This window comes from Argiope bruennichi, chromosome 3, assembly GCF_947563725.1.
Source record: "Argiope bruennichi chromosome 3, qqArgBrue1.1, whole genome shotgun sequence".
NCBI classification, from domain to species: domain Eukaryota; kingdom Metazoa; phylum Arthropoda; class Arachnida; order Araneae; family Araneidae; genus Argiope; species Argiope bruennichi.
The window spans coordinates 123,951,260-123,973,296 of NC_079153.1; the positions used below are offsets into that span (position 1 = coordinate 123,951,260).

The following is a 22,037-nucleotide window of genomic DNA, read 5'->3' on the forward strand; positions in this document are numbered from 1 at the left end:
CTCACAAAATCGCATTGGAGCATTTTTTTCTGTTTTTAGTTCTGAGAATGATTGACTACAAACGGCAAATATCAAAATATGAGATTCTGTGATATTTTCCCTTATTAGGCGAAAAGTTTAAATGCAAATCTTTTATTTAAAATTCATGGCATTGCATCGAACAGAAATGTAAATTTTGGAAGGGATCTGAGAAGGGACGAACGATCTAGTGTCGATGTAAAATATTTATTATTAACAGTCCATTAGTTGCTCCTTATCTGACAGATATACGATTACTTCTTGTTTCAATAACTAGATGATGCTATGTCTGAAAGAAAATTCTTTTTACTATATTTCTAATTTGTTTTGGAAAAAAATAATTGTATTTTTGTTTGTGTGTACTTTAAATTGTGTTTGTATATCTATATTATTCGATTACTAAGATATATTAGTTACTAATCTTGACAATATATACTAGAGTATCTAATGGATGCAGCGCTACCACATTTGTTTTTAAAAAAACACACGACTAACAAAGTGCTAATATAACAATCTAAATCTTCTACAAGATAGATTTTTCAAAACTTTTATGCAAAGATATTTCTTTCCTTTAAATTTCATTTTTCTGTTTGTAATTGTTACATTTTGATTTTAGTATTGATTGATTTTAATCACTTAATTTTTGATTCCATAATTCGAAAATAAACTGCTGTATAGAAACTTTATTTTGAATTCTATAATCATGGATATTTTCGTATTTATTCTTTTTTTTATGCTTATGGGCTTATATGATTTGGCAAATCGAACCAGAAATATTAATATAATTAGTTATAAATTATATAGCATTGACTCAATGAAATTGCTACAGTAAGCTTTTATCGTGTTATAAAATGTTGAAAATGTGCCTATTGTATTGTTAATCTGATTAATTGAATGGCGCTTGAATAACTAAAATTATTTTCATTTCGCTTGATTTTGTACAAAAGCGAAAAAAAAAAATACATGTGTAAAATCTGAAAAATAAAAGACAGATATCCCATTTTTAATAAAAAGATTGAATCATCGTTTTTATGTATTGAAGTAACATGGTAGAGGAACCAAGAAGTTTAAGTCAAGGTCTTTCAGTATTTTACTTAATGAACATATCTTAAGGAGATGTCAGTTATTATAGAAAAGATTAAACCTCTTTATTAATTTTCAAACCGCGTCCGAAATGCTAAATTGATTTGCACATAAATCAAAATCCAAATAAAAGGAAATATAATCAGCTTAAAAGGCTTTAGCTCAAAGATTTATCTTAAGTCAATTAAAGCTACCTGTTATATATAAAGGATCACGAAGAAAAAGCACGGTTCAATTGTTTCTAAAGTGCAATAAGTCCAACGTTTTACTGAAGGTCACAATGTGTGATTTTACACGTGGAACCACTTTGGGAATCTGATAATCTGTTGAAGATTTACTCTATAGATTTTTTTTTCTTTTTAGTTTTGCTTTCATTTTCAAGATAAAAATGAAATTAAAAACTATGGACTGCAAAGAGAGGTGATATTTTTTTGATTTTTGACCTGAGTATCTTGAATTTCTAAGCATCATCAATCAAAATAAGATTCACTTTCATAAAGTTTTGGTAGATTTACGGAACGCATGCAGCAGTTGAGAATCATGCTACAGACGCTTACAATCATTTGATCAGATATACTTTAATTTCGATGCTTTTGATTCATCAGGCAATTCATTCCTTGGTTACTATGCAGTCTCATTTGTAACACCAGCTTGATAACGTTTCTTACGAAAGAATCAGTGATTTTATTGCACCAAAAATATTTCTTAGGTATTGCAAAAATAAATCTAAATGAACATGTGACACGCAACTGCAAGAATTATTTGAATATCTAAGCTTATTTATTTATTATTTTAAAATTATTTGAAATGTTTTTTGAAACCTATATAAATTATATATATTACTCTATTATGCACAAACAGTCAGTTTTTGGTAGGGCGTAGCAATTTTCGGAAATGTAATATGAGTTTAAAATCTTCATCAAGACATGCATATAATTTTTTTTTTTGAAATTATGTTTAATAATAAATATTTGTCTTCAAAACATTCTTTTTTTGGGCTTATAAAACCGCTTTTTGGAAGATTTATGTTGTTCGTCTCCTCAAAAGTTCTGTATGACGAAATAGAAGTGAATTATTATAGATTAGGTTTCTAATCGTAACTAATGCCAACTAATCGTAACTGTCACTATGACCTTGGTGTTCTATTTCCCTTTCTAAGTTCCAACCGTAAAAAATGTTCAAGTAACGCTGAATACGTGGAGGAAAAAGGCAATCCTACATTTGGGACGTTTCACATTACATTCTAAATTACCTGTAGATTAGATTTCTAAAAAGTGGGTCGTAATGTTTAAAAGTTTTTTAATCCCTGGTCTTTGAGGTAAAAAAAAATCTCCAAAATTGAAACGAAACACATTTATCATAAATGTTTTGTTCTATTTGTTTTGTTTTCTAATCCTCCATCTAAATATACTTTTTCAATTGACTTGAATGTAAACAGAATGGAATATGTAGCAACAAAATCTGCTATCTTTCTATATATACATTTATATTATGACTTATTCCTGTGCAGGTGTGAACAATTATTCTGTAACATCACAATCACTTTGATGTCACTCTGTGGGGTTCTGCAGCCACTCAGTTCTTTTATTGTTTTTTACATCACATTTAGACATTTATATGAAATTCAAGCAAAACAATCGAAATTTTAGATTATGTAATTCTACAAGAATTAAAGTGATGTTAATATAAATTACGAAATCGAAACCATCAGCTTTGCATTTCCAGTTTACGTTTTGTGCTGAAAAAATTTTCTAAATCTATTTCGACATGAAGTTGAAGAAAGTAGTTGGAACAAAATGCTACTTTAGAAAATTCCGTGATGGTGAAATGAGCAATTGTATGCCAACTAATCGTAACTGTCACTATGACCTCGGTGTTCTATTTCCCTTTCTAAGTTCCAACCGTTACTAAATGTTCAAGTAACGCTGAATACGTGGAGAAAAAAGGCAATCCTACATTTGGGACGTTTCGCATTACATTCTAAATTACCGGTAAAATAAAATTAATCGTTTAAGTCATGCTACACGCAATAAACTAGCTTCTCGACATTTAGATGTGTCAGCTACTTAGTGACTAAAGTATAACTTAAAATTAAGATATCTTGTCGACATGGTTTTTTCTTTCTTTCGTTGTTGCTATTTTTAATACCTTGGTATACGGATTCAATTATCTGCAGAATCAGATGAAAAATTCAGTTTGAGATATTTTTTATATCATCTTAAATGAAAATTAAAAATAATCGAATAAGTAATAATTTAAAAGACTGAGATTTTTTAGTATGCTAAAATGATGGGGTTTTTTTTGATGATGTGTTAATCTTTTAAATTAATGGCTATTTAATTATAGATTTCAATATCAATAATTCTATTATTTGATACATGAATCAGACACACGGATGTAATCGAACAAGTTAGTTTTCAGTAAGACTAAAAATAATGACAAATAGAAAAACGACGCTATCATTTTGCTTTGCATTTCTTTTAAATAATTAATTTGAGGAATACTCAAAAGGTTAATATGACATTTAAAACTCAAAATTTATATGTAATAGTAGAAATATTAGTTTTAAAAATTATTAGAGGTATCTCTTTCATTTTCATCACAGGATTCTATTTAACCATCAATTCTTCTCAATACTTGAAATAGTAACACAGGATCCATATTTGCAAATTGGATTGACCCAAGCACAAAATCCTCACCTCTTATTTTAGTCTTATAATAATCTGAAATATTTTCAATTTTACTTAGTTGATCGGTCTACGAATGCTCAAAAATGTTTTTTTTTCTGTAAATCAGCAACGAATTAATAATTAGTGTAATAAATATAAATAATTATACTAATAATTAATTATTCGTATAATAATTTAGCTCAGTGAATTAATTCGACCACTCCTTTATTTGGTTTGGCATGTAATATTTAAATCCATTAGTGACCTAATCTCTCTACAGTTTCATTAAAAAAAAAGAAGAAAAAAAACTACGATTACTTTGGAAGATTTTTCGTTGTCTTCAGAGACAGATTGTCCTATCTCAGAAATTTCCTTTTGTTGAACATGTGCATAAACAATCTGCTTCCTTTTACTTTCTGACAATCTGCTCCTTTTTATTTTCTCTTATACAAAGTATAGAAAGAGAAAGTATTGTAATCGTTAAAAAAATTTTAACTCGAGATTTTTGATTATTGGAAGAACTAAACATGGAATAATAGTTTAAAAATCAATTTTGAGGGAAAGTTCCTTCAATAATTATTGATTAGAAAATGGAGAAAAATGCTGAAATTTGACTTAATTATTAAATATTTAATAAAAATTTTAAGAAAAGGGCTCCTAAAATTTTTAAGAAAAGGGCTCCTAAAAATTTTAAGAAAAGGGAGTGCACATTCTACCTCCCTTTCAAAGTATATTTGTGCCAAATTTAGCAGCTCTAGATCAACTGTCTCTTCTGTAGATCGTTAACACACAAATTTTCATACTTCTTAATATTAGATACCAAGCTTGGATTTTAAAAAATGGAAATTAAAAAAAATATTTTTAAAAAAATGGGAAAATGAAAAAATGGAACTAAGTGTATAAAGATGTGACTCATTAAAAAAAATGTTATTAATAAATAGTCTTGTAATATTTCTTAAGGTTTATAATTCGACGCGAAATGGATTATTTATATGAAACCTGATTTTGCCTCTCATTACTAACGGGGAAACGCTTCTCTTGCTGAAATACCAGATATGAAGATTAATTCACACACTTTATCGTCGGTTGAGTAACAGTGCGGAAATAGTAATTGTGACCTTTAATAACCAGGATACAGCTGCCTCGAGAAGTAGTTAAATGAGAACGGGGAAGTCATCCTATTGTTTTTTATTTTTTAATAAAAGAAGAATTATTTGAGGAAGTTGTATTCGAGCACTCTGACTCTTGCTTTAGTGTCATTTTTGACCCCATCAGATAAACCAGACCTTGGAGTAAATGTACATCGTTTTAGGATTTTAGAATACAATTCTCGTCAATTTCACTTCCTTTGTGCCTGTTGTGTGTGTTTTTTACTATTGAATGAAACAATAAAAGTCAATATCGTAATTACTCCAGACCTAAATTATGGAATTTCTACATATTTCCTTTTCTTTGGCAAATTTAATTAGGTTTTAGATATCTGTGGTTTATGTCTGCTTATTAATTGCATATTAGTTGTTATTTGAATTATTTTAGAATCATTGAAAATGAAGAAGCGTATTAATTTTTTTTGTATAAGTTTAATATTTTTAAAACAATTTTAAAATATTAACCAAAATAATAATAATATGCTAGAAAAGGAATATAGTTCACAAGGCTTAGACTTTAGAAGTAAGCATATTAACTAGGGATTGCAATACCGGTATACCGGGATACCGAATACCGGTATTTTGAGCCATTTGTACAATTTTGAAATACCGGTATTCACAAGTTTAAATACCGGTTTTTCGGTATTTACTAGAAATTTTTAAAATTGTCACCACTATATGTTCAGGGATCACGATTATAGCAAAATGGTATACGTTTTTATTTCTATGTCGTTTTTATGTATGTTATGCATTATGTCGGAGAGATTCTAATTTATTAACAGCTAATGCAACAATAAATTTCATGTTGCAGTCACTGAAAGAACAGCATACATCACTATCTGAAGAATTATATATTGCATTGAAAAATCGCACAGAAGAAAGGTATACCGAAATAGAAAATGTCTTATGGTATTTGAATAATTATAATGATTTTACAAATGAAAATGAAAAAGAAGAAAATAAAATAATCAACTCAAATCTGATTAAGTTGAGAGTAAATTTTCTTAAAATTTTTTACCCACAAACCCATCCACATTCAGAAGAATTCGGTTCAATTATCGAAGATTATGATGTCACTACTGTCGATAGTGAAAAGGAATTGTCTCTTGAACAAAAATTAGAATTAGCGATAAATAAAAAAATTTCAACGAACCAGAATACAATACAGAAATCAGCTATATCCTAAATCATCCGATGAGAAATCGATTTATTTGAAGATGAGGGATTTAGAGGTAAATATTTGGAAAAAATATATCGCCCATTGCTAACAGTACCACCAACTAGCGTAGATGCCGAAAATCGTTTTCGACAGCTGGTCATTTTTACACAAAATTAGTTTTCAGGCTTAATGACAGTACAATGGATGCATTATGTTTTTTAAGATCACATTTCAAAAATTTGTAATAGTACCACAGACTGAATAGTGATATTTACACTTTTTCTGTGATTTAAATAAATAAGATGTTTCTTTACTTTTTTGTGATTATATACTGTTATAATTTATAAGTTACAAATTATTTTTTGTGATATTTACACTCTCTAAAAAAACTGGCAATATAAAACAAGGAAACACCTGTGTTTTCTTCCTTTTTCTAAAATTTCTAATACCGGTATTAAAACCGGTATCCCGGTATTAAGATCTAAAAAATACCGAATACCGGTATTGAAATTTTGGTCCGGTATTGCAATCCTTAATATTAACTAAAGCTTAACCTTTTGACTATTTATTTTAACGACATGTAGGATTTATATTTCTTGTTAAAAGTTAAGAAGTTAATAATTGTATCATTCATAGATTAGGAATAATAAATACTTCGAAAATGATGTATTATTAAAATCGAATTTTATATCGCATTACGTAATTTTAAAGGTTAAATAGCTTCTTATAGTCAACTAATAGAAGCTACCCATAGTATCTTAAATAACTTAAAAAAAAAGTCTTAACGCAAAAGAAAAAGTCCTTTTTTAAAAAAAACTCAAACGAATAATAGCAAATTTCTTCATTATCTAATGTTTCAGTTGTTTTCTTCATACAAAAATAAAGATGGCAATAATTAAAAAGTTAAAAATAAGATATTAATTTTCAAATGAGAAAATTCAATAATAGATGTTGCTACGAAGCTTAATTCTTAATTATGAGAGCAAAATCATTTTTTGTCAGATTCACCAGCAATTATTCAACAGTTGCTCGTTCATTATACTATATTTACTTTTTGTGCCATATTAATTATAATATTTTTTTCATAAATGTTTTAAAGTTGGTTATTTATTAATTTCCTTTTTAAATTAAAAATTGTGTAAATTACTCTTCTTTATGCCTTTTTATATTGAATGAGTGATCTTTTTTTCATTTTAATAGTTATTAATGTTAGTAAATTAAGCCTTTTTCAAACCTGCGAATTTCAAAAATCTATAGTTTTTGCCATTTTATTGGATAGTTTAAAATAAATTCATTTCGAAATAGTAATCTGCTTTTGCATTCTTAAAATGAATGCAGGTGAGATTTACCATTTTTGTTTATTACAATTTTTTATTACATTTTTCTCGAGACAGTTACTAGTTCATTAAATTGCATCATGAAAGTGTTAGAATTTTCTCTTAATGTATGCCAGTGAAATTGCCATTAGTAATTCTTATTCACTTCAGAATTACTTTCTTTTGATAAGTGACCATCTTATATCTGATCAAAACGAAATAATTAACGAGTTTCTGTCTGTTATTCAATTTAATTTGTGACATATACAGAACTATTTTCCAGTAAATGATTGCTTCATGCTGGGGTTTCGGCTTTGGATTTGGTGAGTTCCAGGATTTCTTATCTAATTCTACCAAAAATTCATTGCTCATCTTACTCACTCTATAACTGACAACAAGGATAAAAAGTTATCTTTGTGGCGTGGAAATTTAGCAAACGAAAGTACGACCTGAAGCATGGTCCACGTTAAACAAGTAAGATTAAAAAAAAAAAAAACTTTGGTTATTGCAAAATTTTGTAACAACTACAGCTAAACTAGACTTTTATTGTATGTATTAAAATTCTTTCTCTCTCTGTAATTCATTACTCCGATTTAAAATTTAGATTTATTGTAAACTTGTGCTCAATTATGAATAGTAATATTAAAGAACAATATTTCTATTAGTTAAAATTAATGAAATTTTTGAAAAGTTATTAAAATGTGGCTTTTTTATCAATAGAGATATACATTTTTGGAAAGTTGAAATTTCAGAATGATAAATTTTAATACAAACTTGAAAACAACGAAATAAATCAAGGACAACTTGTTAAAGTTTCTGTTATAAATTATACTAGTCTGGTCCATTGTGTAAGATGCAACTCAAAAATGTTTGAAAAAATGATTTCAAATATTTTAATAACTCATTGTTTTAAATAGTAAGGATTCGGGATAAACTACATTTTCGATATACAGGTTAGAATCTAAATACACACCTTCCATACAGGATTTTAAGTGTCCTGACTAGTTTATAGTCAGGACAAGCTAATAATTTCTTTATTAGCTTATCCTGATAATAATTTTTTTTATTTTATTACTGTCATACGGATTTATGGTATAAAGTGATAAAAAATGATTTGTAATGGTGATTTATATGGTATAAAGTGAAAAAAAAATTAAACAGAAAAATGTGTTATTTTTTTTTTGTAGTTTTTGAAAGACTAAAAAAGACTAAAGAAATTTCTTTCATTTTCACTATTTGCATTTATATTATTATTTACTTGATCGAAATTTATAAATTCGACGTAGAAACCAATATCAAATTTTATCCGTTTAGCTGAAAGCGCTTTTCATTTATCGTGTTCACAGACAGATAAAGAGACAGAGCGACGGATAGACGGACACAATTCCAAAAGTGTACTTTTCAGGCTGTAGAACGTCTGATACGCAGATTTGTCAAAATCACGAGATCGAAGTATTTGATGATTAAAATACTTTCTACGTCGTACATCTTGAAGAATTCAATAGTTGGAAATACAAAGCAAAAAAACCGAACATATCAGTAAGTCTTAACCCAGTTTTTTGACTTTAATCTTATTTGGCAGCTGATCTTATTTAGCGTCGATTTATGTTGTGTTTATCTCCTACTTTGAAAGCAAACAGGAACTCCACAAATAATTTCGATAAAACATTTGAACAAAGAACAAACTATTCTTTGCTGTGTTCATAAAAGAAATATCATTTGAATATGTGGAAATAAACACTTTCAATGAAGTCGTAAATCTTGCACTAATTGGCGCAGTGTTTTTTAATTTAAATTTATTCGCTTTTGTTTCCATCGTTTCTCACATGAAAATTTATTTTTAATGCGTTTTATGTGATTTATTAAGACTTTTTTTGTTTCTTTAGAATAGAATATTCTTAATTCTTAGGTAATTATCTATGTTTTTGAAAGAAATCACTACCTGTAGTAACAACAACAGCAAAGAGAAAAAAAAAACTACCTACGAAGAGTGATTAAAAAAATAATGATCATGGCGAATTTTATAAGCCACGTTTTATAAATTTTCTGTTCAAGGATTTTCATATAACGCAAGAAATTTGATTTCTCTTGTTGATGTGCTAAATTTCTTTGTCTTTGAGAAAAAACTCGAGATAACCGTGTAAGTTCTCTTTAAGAATTATAAAAGAGTAGTAAGATTATATAAGAATTAGAGAAAGAATAAATACATGAAAATGCTTTCTTCATCATCATATTATCTTAAGGATTGTCTACTAAGCCATTATTTTAAGTATTTCTAATTTTAACAAAATTTTTAATTATTTTATTGAAAAGTTCATAATTCGGAAAAAATGAAAAAAAAAAAAAAAGAACTCAAAGAAAATGACATTAAATGAGTTCGCTGTCCTACAGTATGTGTTGCGATATTAATTTGGTATTACATATAAAACTACCAGCAACAGCATCTATAGTGAATTACGCAGCAATTTTTTATATACTATAAGGTCTCTGGGCAAACTCCAAAAGACTGTCATTTCAAATAAAAGTTAAATTATATAGAATGACGGTTGATAATATTCAAAATTAAACTATTCTAAGCATATCAATTACTTTTAAATGTATATTTAAAACTGACCTTAAAAAAATATCTCGTAGTTCTTTTTGTTCAATCTGCTTGAGTGGATATTGAGATTTGATGCTACATTAGCAACTTCTAGTGATTAGAAACACATGAAATTGATTTTACTATTATGATTTCGTGGGCACATGTTCGATGGCATGAGCCTTAATTGCATCAGATAACTATCCTATATGAGATCCTGAAAATATATCTGGTTTCAAAACAAATGCTATCATATAACAAAGAAATATGAAGGTGGCAAAAAAATTACAATTTTAATAACATCGAAAGATGCAATCGTAGCTCAAACGTACAATATCTATATCCGATAGTCCGTAGGATATGTTTAAAATAAAAAACATTAATCTTCAAAAAAAAAAAATATCGTATAATCAATAGAGATAGGCTTCAATAAAAGAAGTCCTCTGTGTAAATATATTTTAGAAAAAGAAAATTTTTTAATTTCTATTTGCTATACTTTTCCAATAAGTTTGCAGGAATTGTTTTTTATTAAAAACTGATTACTACTCTACGTTTTTTTTTTTTTCTTTTTCTTCTGAGAGATCTACAACTCCAAATACTTTACATAGGTGTTGTTAGTGTGATTTCGTACATAGAAATTTAGGTAACTTCTAATTAAAAAATTAAAATAAATTTAAAAACAATTTAAAAAAATCTAAGAATTAATTAAATTGTAATTAATTACATAAAGTTAATTTCTAAGAGCATTTAAATATACTATATATATCTTTTTAGTTAATATGTGCGTTTAAAAAATTTTTACTAAAACTATTTATTCTTTCGCAATTAAAGGGTTAAATGCATGAACTTCCCTGATTAACATTATTTTCAACCTCATATTATACAATGTATAAATTAAATTCTTTGGTTAAGTAAAAATTTTTGGAATTCCTAGTAAATTCTTAATGAGTGATGCGTCAAAATACTACTCTGCTACTGAAGATTTCCTAAACTACTACTAAAATTCTTTGCTTTTTATTACAGCTGTAATAAAGTGATTATAACAAAAGGAAAATGAAGATATATAACCGTCAATAATCTTTTTTTTCACAAACCGCACCTGTCAATGAAAAAACGAAAAAATACTCAGGAATTATGGGCAGTAATTGTAAGGATGTAATGGGGAAAGTCCCGATATGTCAAGGATTAACAAAGAACGGAATTAATTTTTTAAAAAATACAAAGAAGTGAAATCTTTTTTCCCCTTGCAATTTCCGAGTGTTTGAAGAGCCTTTGTCTCATTTATGTGTAAATAAAAAAAAAAGTTTTTTTAGTAAATATCAAAAGGTAACGGTATTCATTAACGTTCTTTGTTTTGAATTTTTAGTTTAGCTTCGGGAGAAATATAGAACAAGTTACGATAGCATAAAAAATGAGAGATGCGGTTATTTCCCATTACTGCGCTTGACCTTTAGGCGTTTGGCCTTGAAATGAAAAGATTGATTTATCTATTCAAATCAATAAATTGATGCAAGCTTTTTTTAAAAAAATTTAGTGTAATTCTAGGACTTAGCGTTACAACGATACCTTTTATACTGATGAAAACCGCCAGTTAATGGGACTGAAGGAGGAAAGAAAAGAAAAAAAAAATGGGAAAATTGTAGTTGTACTGTGTGTTAAACTCTCCAAAACTTTTCCCATTAGTAGAAATCAGCACCAATTCCACTAGTATTTTTTTCAAAAGAAATAAAATTTAAGTGGTCGGGGTCTCTAATCCGAAACATAATAACATGATAACTACTGAGACTTGATTCGTCTCTTTTTTTTTTATAATTATGCAACAGCGATAACGTGCTCTCACAAATGCGCATAAATCGTGACACTGCGCATGAGCATAAATTCAATGACTAAAATATCGGAAAGTAATACTTTAAAGTAATATAAAATATACATAAAATATTTTTTAAAGATGTCAAAATCAGAGAATACATTGTCCAGATATCAAATATGTCATCTGGACATACCATCTGGGTGATATAAATGATATCACCCAGATATCGTTTTTGCTTAAAGTGCTATAAAACTTTTTTTTTCAAATAATTTGCACCGAATTTACTGAGGAAAAATTTGAAAATTTTGAATAATTTTAACCAAAATTCTTTTTAGATTTTGGAAACCCTTTCTTAATGAGTACCTAGTACCTAAAAAGTAATTACTAAGAAGTAATTTTTTTGCTTAGACTTTTGAGGCTGCTTATATTTCCAATTCCATTTTAGGGACTTCTTTTGTGACTAATTTCGATATTATTATTGATTTGAAATCTGACTCACTTAAAAATTAATTAATCACTTTTATCACTCCTTTCAAAATCTTTACAAATAATACCCCTTTAATAATTGTTTAAAATCGTCAATGCATTTTAACGGTTGAGCTTCTGGATATAAAGATATTTTTGATGATTTTGAACGGATCTGTTGTTAAAGTTATAAGCCATAATGTTACTATTTAATTCAGACAACCGATCCTTTTATGGATGCTAAAACGTTAAGACTTTCGCTAAATTTAGTACACTTAGAAAGGAACTGGTAAATTTAATTTATATTAGAATTTGTAGTCTTTCTATCAGATCTTGGATAATTCCTTTTACCTTGTTGAAGATGTCTAATGGTTTCTGAAGACCATTAGATTACCCCAGAGCACTCATTCTCAGGCGGTACCTTGTGAATATCTTATAAGATAAATTCGTGCTTTCGCTTCATATTTGCATGCGAGACTATACTTCACTATTTTTGATCTCAAGCGCGCTTCCCATAGAGTTCTGATGAGTGAGGAAAATAAACAAAGGAAAAAATAACTTTCGATTATTCTTTTTGATTTATTCGACCTTCATTTCGGACTATTCGGTTAGCGCAATGCAGTATTTGATGAATAAAGCGCTTCAAGGTCTTGACATTACTTTTATGTATAGTTTAGTTTCATGATCTTCTAACTGCATCTTCATTATTAGTTGAGACTTAGATAATTTAACCTTTTGCATTCGGATGGTTGCTTTCACTCATCATTAAAAAGGTGCATCATTTTGACGTTTTATTTATTTAATTTTGATTGTTAAAATGACCTGCAGAGAGTGGTAAGAAGATCCAAATTAATTAAACGGGATAATTCAATTTAAAATAATTATATATATTTATTTTTCGGAGAAATGAACAAGTCTTTGTATTTGATGAATAATTATGTATCGAATTACTTTTCCGAGTGCAAAGGGTTAAAACAAGTTTTTAAACAACTGCGAAAATTTCGATTCATTTAAAATGGTGCAAAATGTGTTTTTATTACAGAGCATTTATCTTTTCTCGAGCAATAGATTGATGAAAAAAGAGAGATAAGAAGAATTTTAAGTTCCGAGATGTTTTTAAGGGATACTAGTTTTTTTCCAGTTATATGTATCGTAGGGGGTTCAAAAACAATTACTTTTGCAGCATATGTTAGGGGAAGGTAAAAAAATAAAGATAAAATTCCATTGAATTGAACTGAAGAAAGTGGCTATGATTTCCAAAATTACAAACGATCTTTAAAGTAAAAATACATATTTAATACTTTCAATTCTCTTGCAGCAGTCATTTTTAAAACTGATGCATCTCATAAAGCTCTTAGTGGATATATTCAGCAATTCCCTTTTCTCTCATTTGCTAATATTTTAAAACAATATGTATGATAGTTGGTGTTTTAAGATCAACACTTATAGTTTCATTATCAAGAAAATTACATGATATTGTATAAGGAAAAAACGTTTGATTACCTATTATATAAATTATTTCAAAATCATACATCAGTATTTTATATCCTTATTTTATAAATAGTTTTCTCAATGCTTGTCAATAGGAGTTTATAGTCGCTTAGCACAATTACTTTACCCCCATATACAGGAATGAAAAAACAATAATGACAATTCTTTCTCTATTTTAGCATGCCTATTTTTAATGTTAGTAAAGCTATTTAAGACAAATGGCCCAGTTTGATTTTTTTATATTGAACTTTTAATAACTTTTATTTCATTTAATAGAAAGCAAGCAATTGTAAAGAATAAATGATTAAAATAAAAAAAATCTGATATATTTTTTGAAAAAAATATAATTAATAAAAAAAATCTCGTTCACACTGGAATCATCAGTCATTGTTTATGTGATTTTATTATTTGTAATTTTTGTTTTTATTTAATTATTTTATTTGAATTTTTATTCTTTGTATACTTATTCATATAGTAAAATTTAATACTGAACATAAATGGCGCAATAGGCTCAAATGTATGTTTGGAATGTGAAGGAAGCGCACTTAAGCTTTTTTATTGTAAACACTTCAACCAGACAGTTGGTGTGGAACTGGTGCAAGAAGGCACCGCTAGCTCTTTTGTTAGTGGCAAAAAGAATTATTCGTTCGCTCTTTGTTAGCGGCAATTTCTACTTTAAATGTATATATTATGTGTTTCCTTATATATGTGTGATCATCGTTCATGTGTGTTGTTATATATGTGTGTGTGTGTGCGAAAATAAATAAGAAAAAGACAAGAAAGCATCTTTCCTTGGATTAAATAACACAACCAGCTACAATGATCACACTAGAATAGTTTTTTCAGCTGATTAATTTTAATTCTTGACATCAATAACTGTAGTTCCGCTAGACCAAATAATAATAATAATAAATTCAAAAAGATTTATTATAACGGAATTTTTCTAATTATTTCAAAGGAACAATTTTAGGAATTTTAGAAAATGAATTGGTTTTCTTTTCATTTATATATATTATTTTATTTAAGATATGTTATCTTTCTTTTCAAAATAAAGTTTTACTTTCTTTTTAGCAACAAAACAATTTCTTTATATAATCCAGCCAGTCATCTGTTCATTTCTTTCTACATGTTGAATAGTGTTCATCATTTTTGTGAATTTCTTTTGAAAACTCTTATAAGAAACAGACTTATTTTAAAACGTACGGTTTTTCTCGAATTCAACTTGATAATTCATAAATTTATAGATGTCTTTTGCATAGATGTTCAAAACTATAAAAGAATACAAAAGTTGATAATTTCCTTACAATAGCCTTCAGTTTTTACAAATATTTCCATTTTTATCGTTTTAACCATTTTTGAACTTTATTATTTGATACAGGATGCGGTTTAACTTTTTCAAGACTTAAGTTGGATGCCAAATTAATGACTTTTATTAAAATCTTCATAATGGAAATTCTTATTAGTATGTTGTGTAAAGTACGCGGGAAGGATTTAACACATTAAGGATCTCTCACGAGTTTTCTCGTTTCTTTCCGTCCCATCTATTACGGACCGCTCACGAGTTTTTTCGAGTTGAGCGTCCCGTCTATTATTGCTTCATAAATTATGATGATTTTAGAACGTACAAATATTCCCCAAAACGTGTGGTCTGAGGCGTATATTTCACAGATTTCTTTGCGGTTCTTAATGCATTGATTCAAAAACTCACTGCGCATGTTCACACAAGTTGAGATAATGTGCAGTTACATAGCAGATGAAAAGTGCATTTACTACTGTCACGTTAACTGTCATAATAGATAAAACAGAATTTAGTGTACTTATTATTTCACTTTGACAACACATCTCGCCATTAGACAATCGACAATTAAGCGTTTTTTTAAAACCCATATTGAAACACTTAGCCAGTGGTTTTAGAACATTAGGAATTTAAAAAGTTCATATTAGGCAACAGATAAAGGTTCACCTGATGTCACAATCACTTATTGAAAATAAATGTATCTGTTATTTGATATTTAACTGAATATTTTCTTACATTGTGTGAAATAAGCAAACAAAAGGAGCGGAAAGGGTTTCAAAATTAAATTACCAGCATGAATTTGATGTAAATCAGGGGAATTTGAAATGACTCCCTTATTTTTATCAGATAACTGTAACGTCATCAGAATTGATTCGATTAAATCGATAATGAGACAAGATGGTAATCAATTTTTACGATAACTATTTACGCTGTTCTATTTCATTGAATTTTCAAAAACTGTTAGATCATGCGATACTCATGAGCAATCAATGCCTCTACCCTTATTCACTTAATCTCGCACTGACTGAAGTTACCTTGAAACTGCTCTTATTTGTTTCATCAATTGTTTCATTTTTCGAAATGCCTGTCAATGTCATATTTTGAGATTAAAATAACCCTGAAATACTTCGTAAGAATAAGCATTTTTAAAAATTTTGTCACGAGATAAGATGAAAAAAAGCTGTTGTCAGGTAATCTATCCTTGATAAATGAAAGTAAAAGTGTTTCCTATTTCAATAATGCTTTTTAAAACTATATTTTATAAAATAATATATATATATATATATATATATATATATATATATATATATATATATATATATATATATATATATATATATATATATATATATATATATAATATAAAGGCTGTCCGAAAATTAACACAAGATTCAATTTTGCCACCGTTCGTGCAGTAAAGTATTAACAACTTTTTACAAAATCATTTGATAGCTGATAGTTTAGGGTTAATAAAAATTGAGTGTTACAGGATAAAGTCACGTGTTTTCATTGTTGAACAATATTTCAAACATAGTGATACTTTTATGGGGTTACTTGAAGTCAAAGGTCTGTGTCAACAAGCCCACAAGCGTGCGTGCGTGCATTGAAGGAAGACACTCAATGCTGCATCAACGAAATTCAGCATTATGCAAATTATCATTTATGCAAAATAATCATGGAAAATGTGGACAAAAGAGTGCGTATGTGCCAGCAAAACCGAGGAGGCCATTTGTCCTATGGGTTAACCCTATCCTGTTTACTTTACGATTCAATAAAAATATAACAATTCAAAGAAAAAAATTGTGTTTTTATTTCATTCAAATCTTGCGTTAACACGTTGCTCTATCGAGTAACGCTCCATTTTTACTAACCCTAAACTATCAGCTGTCAAATGGATTTTTTAATAGGATTACCAATATTTTGCTGCACGAATTGTGGCAGGTTCAATTCTTGCGTTAATTTGGGGGCACCCTTAATATATATATAATACTCTTTTGATAATTGTTGAAATTATAAGATTTTTTTTGCGATTATCTTCGTTTTTTAAAGCTCACATCTTCAAGATCTTATGACTTGAGGGTTCAAATCCGATATCATCAAATATCTATCCCATTTATGGGCCTTAGGCGTGTTCATTTTGATGCAATGCTCTTCCATCGGCTGCATATTCAAGCTTGGAGAAGAGGTGCATCTTAAAAAATTAATTACGATTCAAAAGCATGAGGTCCGTTCTAAAGCAGTCCTCATATAGTTTGAAGGTTGATCATAATTTCAAAAACCTTCTACAAGTCCGGTGCTATTCCATTTGCTAGGCTACGCTTGTAATGATTCTGAATACTCAGGTTTAATGTCTCACCCCGTAAGTAATAACCCACACATAAATATGCACTTAATTTAATTGACACATGTTAGACCTTGAAATTTCCACAACACTTGTTTGCTTACCTTATTAAACTATCTTCAAAACATCTCAGTTGTTTCAGTGACGTGATAAATTTTTAATATTCATTGTCGAGAGATACTGCTATTGTGCGAATGTCTCAACTTTAGCAGAAAACTAGAATTCGCAATAAAAAAAAAGTAGAAATATAAATAAAAATTGGTTTACAAAAAATAAAAATAAATAACTTTTAACTTAGTCTTGACTTAATTCTCATTTCAAATAAAATTTTTAATTCATTGTGAAAAATCCAGTCTTTTTTAAATAACTAGAAACAGTAAAATCTAAAAAGAAAATAATCGTAATTAAATGGACTTAGTGATTTAATATAATTATGACTTCAAGATAGAATACCACCCAAGGTACACCAATATGAAGGCTTGATGAATCTTAAATCTTCCACCTTGAATCAAAGTCTTAAAAGGAGCTTGTATCTTAGTTTAGAAAAGTCTTAGAGGTAATAATAAATGAAATACCCGCGCCATCTGACGATGACCTAAAATTTATGAAAGGCATTTAGTACACTACTCCTCATCTTGAAAGAGTATTCTGGAAAATTTTGGTCGTTAAAGAAATTTTTTAGCCGATATCCAATAGTGAGATCGTTTACATTGATGAAATCAATTTTTATATCATCACAGCCAAATTAATTGATGATGTCGTGTCACCGTTACCATGGAAAGCGGGTGCAGTAGCTTCTGAGGGTAAAGACTCCTGAGCACCCGAGGGCAGAAGTCTGACTTCTAGCTCATATGAAGATGATACTCATACACAAGCTTGCACAACATCTTTATACAGGGGGGCGCTTTCACGCCCCTCACAGATGCCCGAACCGGGATTCGAACCCGGGACGCCCAGATCACGGGGATGCTACGTTTATGCATGGACGCCGGCACAAACATAATTGCAAGTGTCATTCAAAATTTGCTGTGATTTGAGGTTTTCATCTAGTAAGATGCACAGCACATTCCACAACAATACAACGAGGCACATTTGAGTTGTATGATGTTAGTAAGTAAGTTGTAAGTAAGTTGTTGTAAGTAAGTAAGTTGTAAGTTGTAATTGAGTTGTAACTGTGAATTCCTTCTTGTCTACAATTGAGCACAAAAATGAACAACTATGAGTTTTTGGATGATCAAGGAGAATTAAAAGTTAATGATTTCTAAAAGAGTTGGTGCATGAAAGATGAGAATGGCCATTTTAATATACGAGTACTACCAGAACATTAGATTCCAGCTTAGTTCAAATGTGATTTGTTAATATTACCTTCATCTTGAAATCATTTTGATGAAATTGTTTTGTACAAACTGCCACACTTTTGGGGGAAAACGTTAATGTCCCTGCTTCTTATTCTTTCTTAAAATATGAAATTAATGAATTCATATTAAGCAGTTAGCAAAATTTTTGGTTGGATTCTGAAAATGGAAACTACATTAAATCTTTCATTGGATCTATTGATTTTAATTTAATAATTACTAACAGATACAGTATTACTTCCTAATAGGCCATGGGTCATTTGTTGTATACTTATATTATTTCAAATTAGTCAATCCACTAAACTGTACATGCGGTTCACAAAATAATGTAGATTGCTTTTTCATAGTATTTATACTTGAATTTCATGTAAACAGACTTACAGATGCAAACAAAACAGCACTGTTTAAAATTATATTTCAAAATAAAAGTTGTCTAGTGAAATTCTTAGGATTTCCGATTGCATCCGCAAAGAACTTCTTGAATAAAAGAGATTTATAGGGAAATTGTAACTTTGTTCTTTTGACATTGATAGGAGCTTTGATTATTTTTAAGAATTTAAAATATCATAGTCTGAATAATTATCCATACTATTTAAAATGTAAAATGTTTTAATGCATTTTATTTTTTAATTCATTTTTGGAATTTCCGTGTTTTAATCTTATACCGTTGTACCGAATTCACAATTTGTTTTTAAAAAGAAGCTTTGTCTCTTGAGTTTATTCAGGATTGTTTATGTACATTTTCTGTAATTTGATATTGATGTAAACATTTTTTTTGTTTACGATTTTGTTTTTGCACTCAGATTTCTCATCATCCATTTCAATGCTTTAAACTTTATGAATAGGCTGTATCGGTGAGGCAAATAAATAAATAATTTTTCATGAAGGAAAAAAACTTCTATTTTCTAACATTTTTCTCTTAAAGAAGATTCAACAGTTTTTACTTTCTCTGTTGTTAAACAGTTATTTGAAAAGTTATGAACTTAGTGATTAACTAAAGTACGTTGTAAATCTAAAAGATATCATCAATTTTTATTTTAAATGTTTTAACTCCAAATTAAACTCTACTATTTGAATTTTTTTTAATTCCCTGCATCTGCACTACCCTTGAACTACACTTATCTTCACTTGAAATTTGACTTTATCTTGACATATTAAGTTTCTATTTATCAAAGTTTTCTTAACAGAATTTCTGCATAAAATTCTGGAAACATTCGTTGAAATAGAAAGATTCTCCATAATACAAGAAAGGTATCTACTGTAGATTTTAGAATTGATCAGTATAGATTTTTTTTAAATTTATGCAAAGCTGCAAAAAGAAATCTATCCAGAATTCTATCGTTGTTATTTTTAACTTGATACACACTTATTTAAGAACCAAACAAAAGAAAGAAAAGCAACTGTAAATTGCAAGTTTGAAGCATAATATGCCGTAGAAAAATTTGTACAAACTTTGCATTGGAGCTATACATATATTGTAAATACTCACATATTTTAGATGTTTTTGAGATATCTGCTCTAATCTAAATATTTTGAGGAATTCCATTGCACCGTCATATCTATATTCAATCAACAAATTATTAAATCATCAGTCTATTTTTAGTTCAAAAGTTTCTTAAAATGCGATAGACATGAATTGCGAAAGACGCAGTGGCTTTTTTACTGAATTTTCAGTCCTAATTTTGATAACACAAAGATAACAAGATCCTTAGTTCAGCCATGTTTGTCCACAAATTTGAGTTTTTAATGATATTTTTTACACGATACTGTTTTCTAAATATTTCAGTTAAATATGTTGCAAAATTCTGCATGAGATATATTTTCTACATATTCTATAGAAGCATATACTTGAAACTGAAAACTGTGAATTTCCTGCGTTTCATATAATGATGCAATATGTGTATTTGTGATATTATGTGAATTTATCTGAAAACTGATAGTAAAATGTTGCATTTTACCTGTTCAAAAGACTAATACGTGCTTACTATTATTTTATCAAAAGTGTGTTCAAACTCCAACTTAAAGTAAATATTTTCGTCTCAAATGAAGCAGTTGAAAAGGAAAACGTTGTTGTCACGTCAACTATACTTTAAACTATTCATGAGATAAGTATAAAAATTTCGAACATCTTTTGCTTATCATAATTCGGTAAAAAAGAGAAAAAAAAATTGCTTCATAATTCTTATTATTTCTTAACTGGAATTGCATCGTATTAACATTTCTATTAGTACAAGCTTAGAAAAAGTCAACCCAGATGTCTTACATAATATTATGATTTATAATTTTTTTTCTGTTTTATTAATACAGTTTTTGTTGTTTTTGTTCTCAAACATATGAAAGGTAATTAATCTTCTTAAAACTTTTTCAATAGTTTTATTTCATGTTCAATCGAATTTCATGCCCAAATTCTAAAGTAAACTTTACAGCTTCTTGTGAAATTATAGAAAAAAAAAAACATTTGTAAACCTCATGAAATGAAACTTAATCATAAGATAACGATAATTAGAAAATTTAATTCATTTGGGATTGATAGACATCTAAATTTTAATTACGTGTGATGAAAGAACGTAAAAGATTTTCAAGTATTTTTTCAAACTATTGCTCTATTACCAATCTTTGCTATGATCTATAAAAATCTGAGTTTCGATTAAATGATTAGTTAAATGATCAGCGTCTACTCTGAAAATTTTCACACTACATTATTTTCAGAGTCTTTGGAAAAAAATAATTTAGCAACCGGTAATCTTGAAAATACTATCAAATACAAAATATCTTTTAGAAGTAGTTTCTCCATGATATTAGATACTGCATGAGGAGATCTAAGAAGGTTGAGAATTTCTTATAAACAACCGTTGCCAATCATTTTTTACAATTCATAATCTGACAATTATTTTTGATTACTTAATGATGTATTACTTTGGAGGTGACCATATACCATTTAGTTTTTTTTATTGAAAAAATGTATTGCTTTTTTATTGCAACCAAATTAGCATTTTTATTCGCTGACAAATTTAATTCTACCTTAAAAAAAGGAAAAATTCTTCTCATAATTATCGGAAAGTTTCCCAATTAAAGAAATTTTCGAGATATAATGCAATCCTTTGCTTTCCGACGTCGGGTTTGATTCGACTTCTGAAATATTCATCGCCTTTACATTCATTTTAGATAATGACTGTTATAAAAGGCATAAGTAGCGAAAATTCTCACATTATTTTTAGGAATTATATCAAACATATATTTTTGAGCTTCCTAAGGTCATATCTTCCTTCTTATACTATTCACATATGTATAATTACGCATCTTA

At 28.3% G+C, this 22,037-nt stretch overlaps 1 protein-coding gene across 1 annotated transcript in view; it reads left to right on the plus strand.

Annotated features, from left to right (window-relative positions):
• Window positions 1–8,809: 8,809 nt before the first annotated feature.
• Window positions 8,810–22,037, plus strand: part of LOC129964000 (sterol O-acyltransferase 1-like) — a 49,256-nt gene continuing 36,028 nt past the window's right edge. The window contains exon 1 of the mRNA XM_056078649.1: window positions 8,810–8,932. The gene's annotated coding sequence lies outside the window, so the exon portion shown is untranslated. The remainder of the gene's footprint in view (window positions 8,933–22,037) is intronic.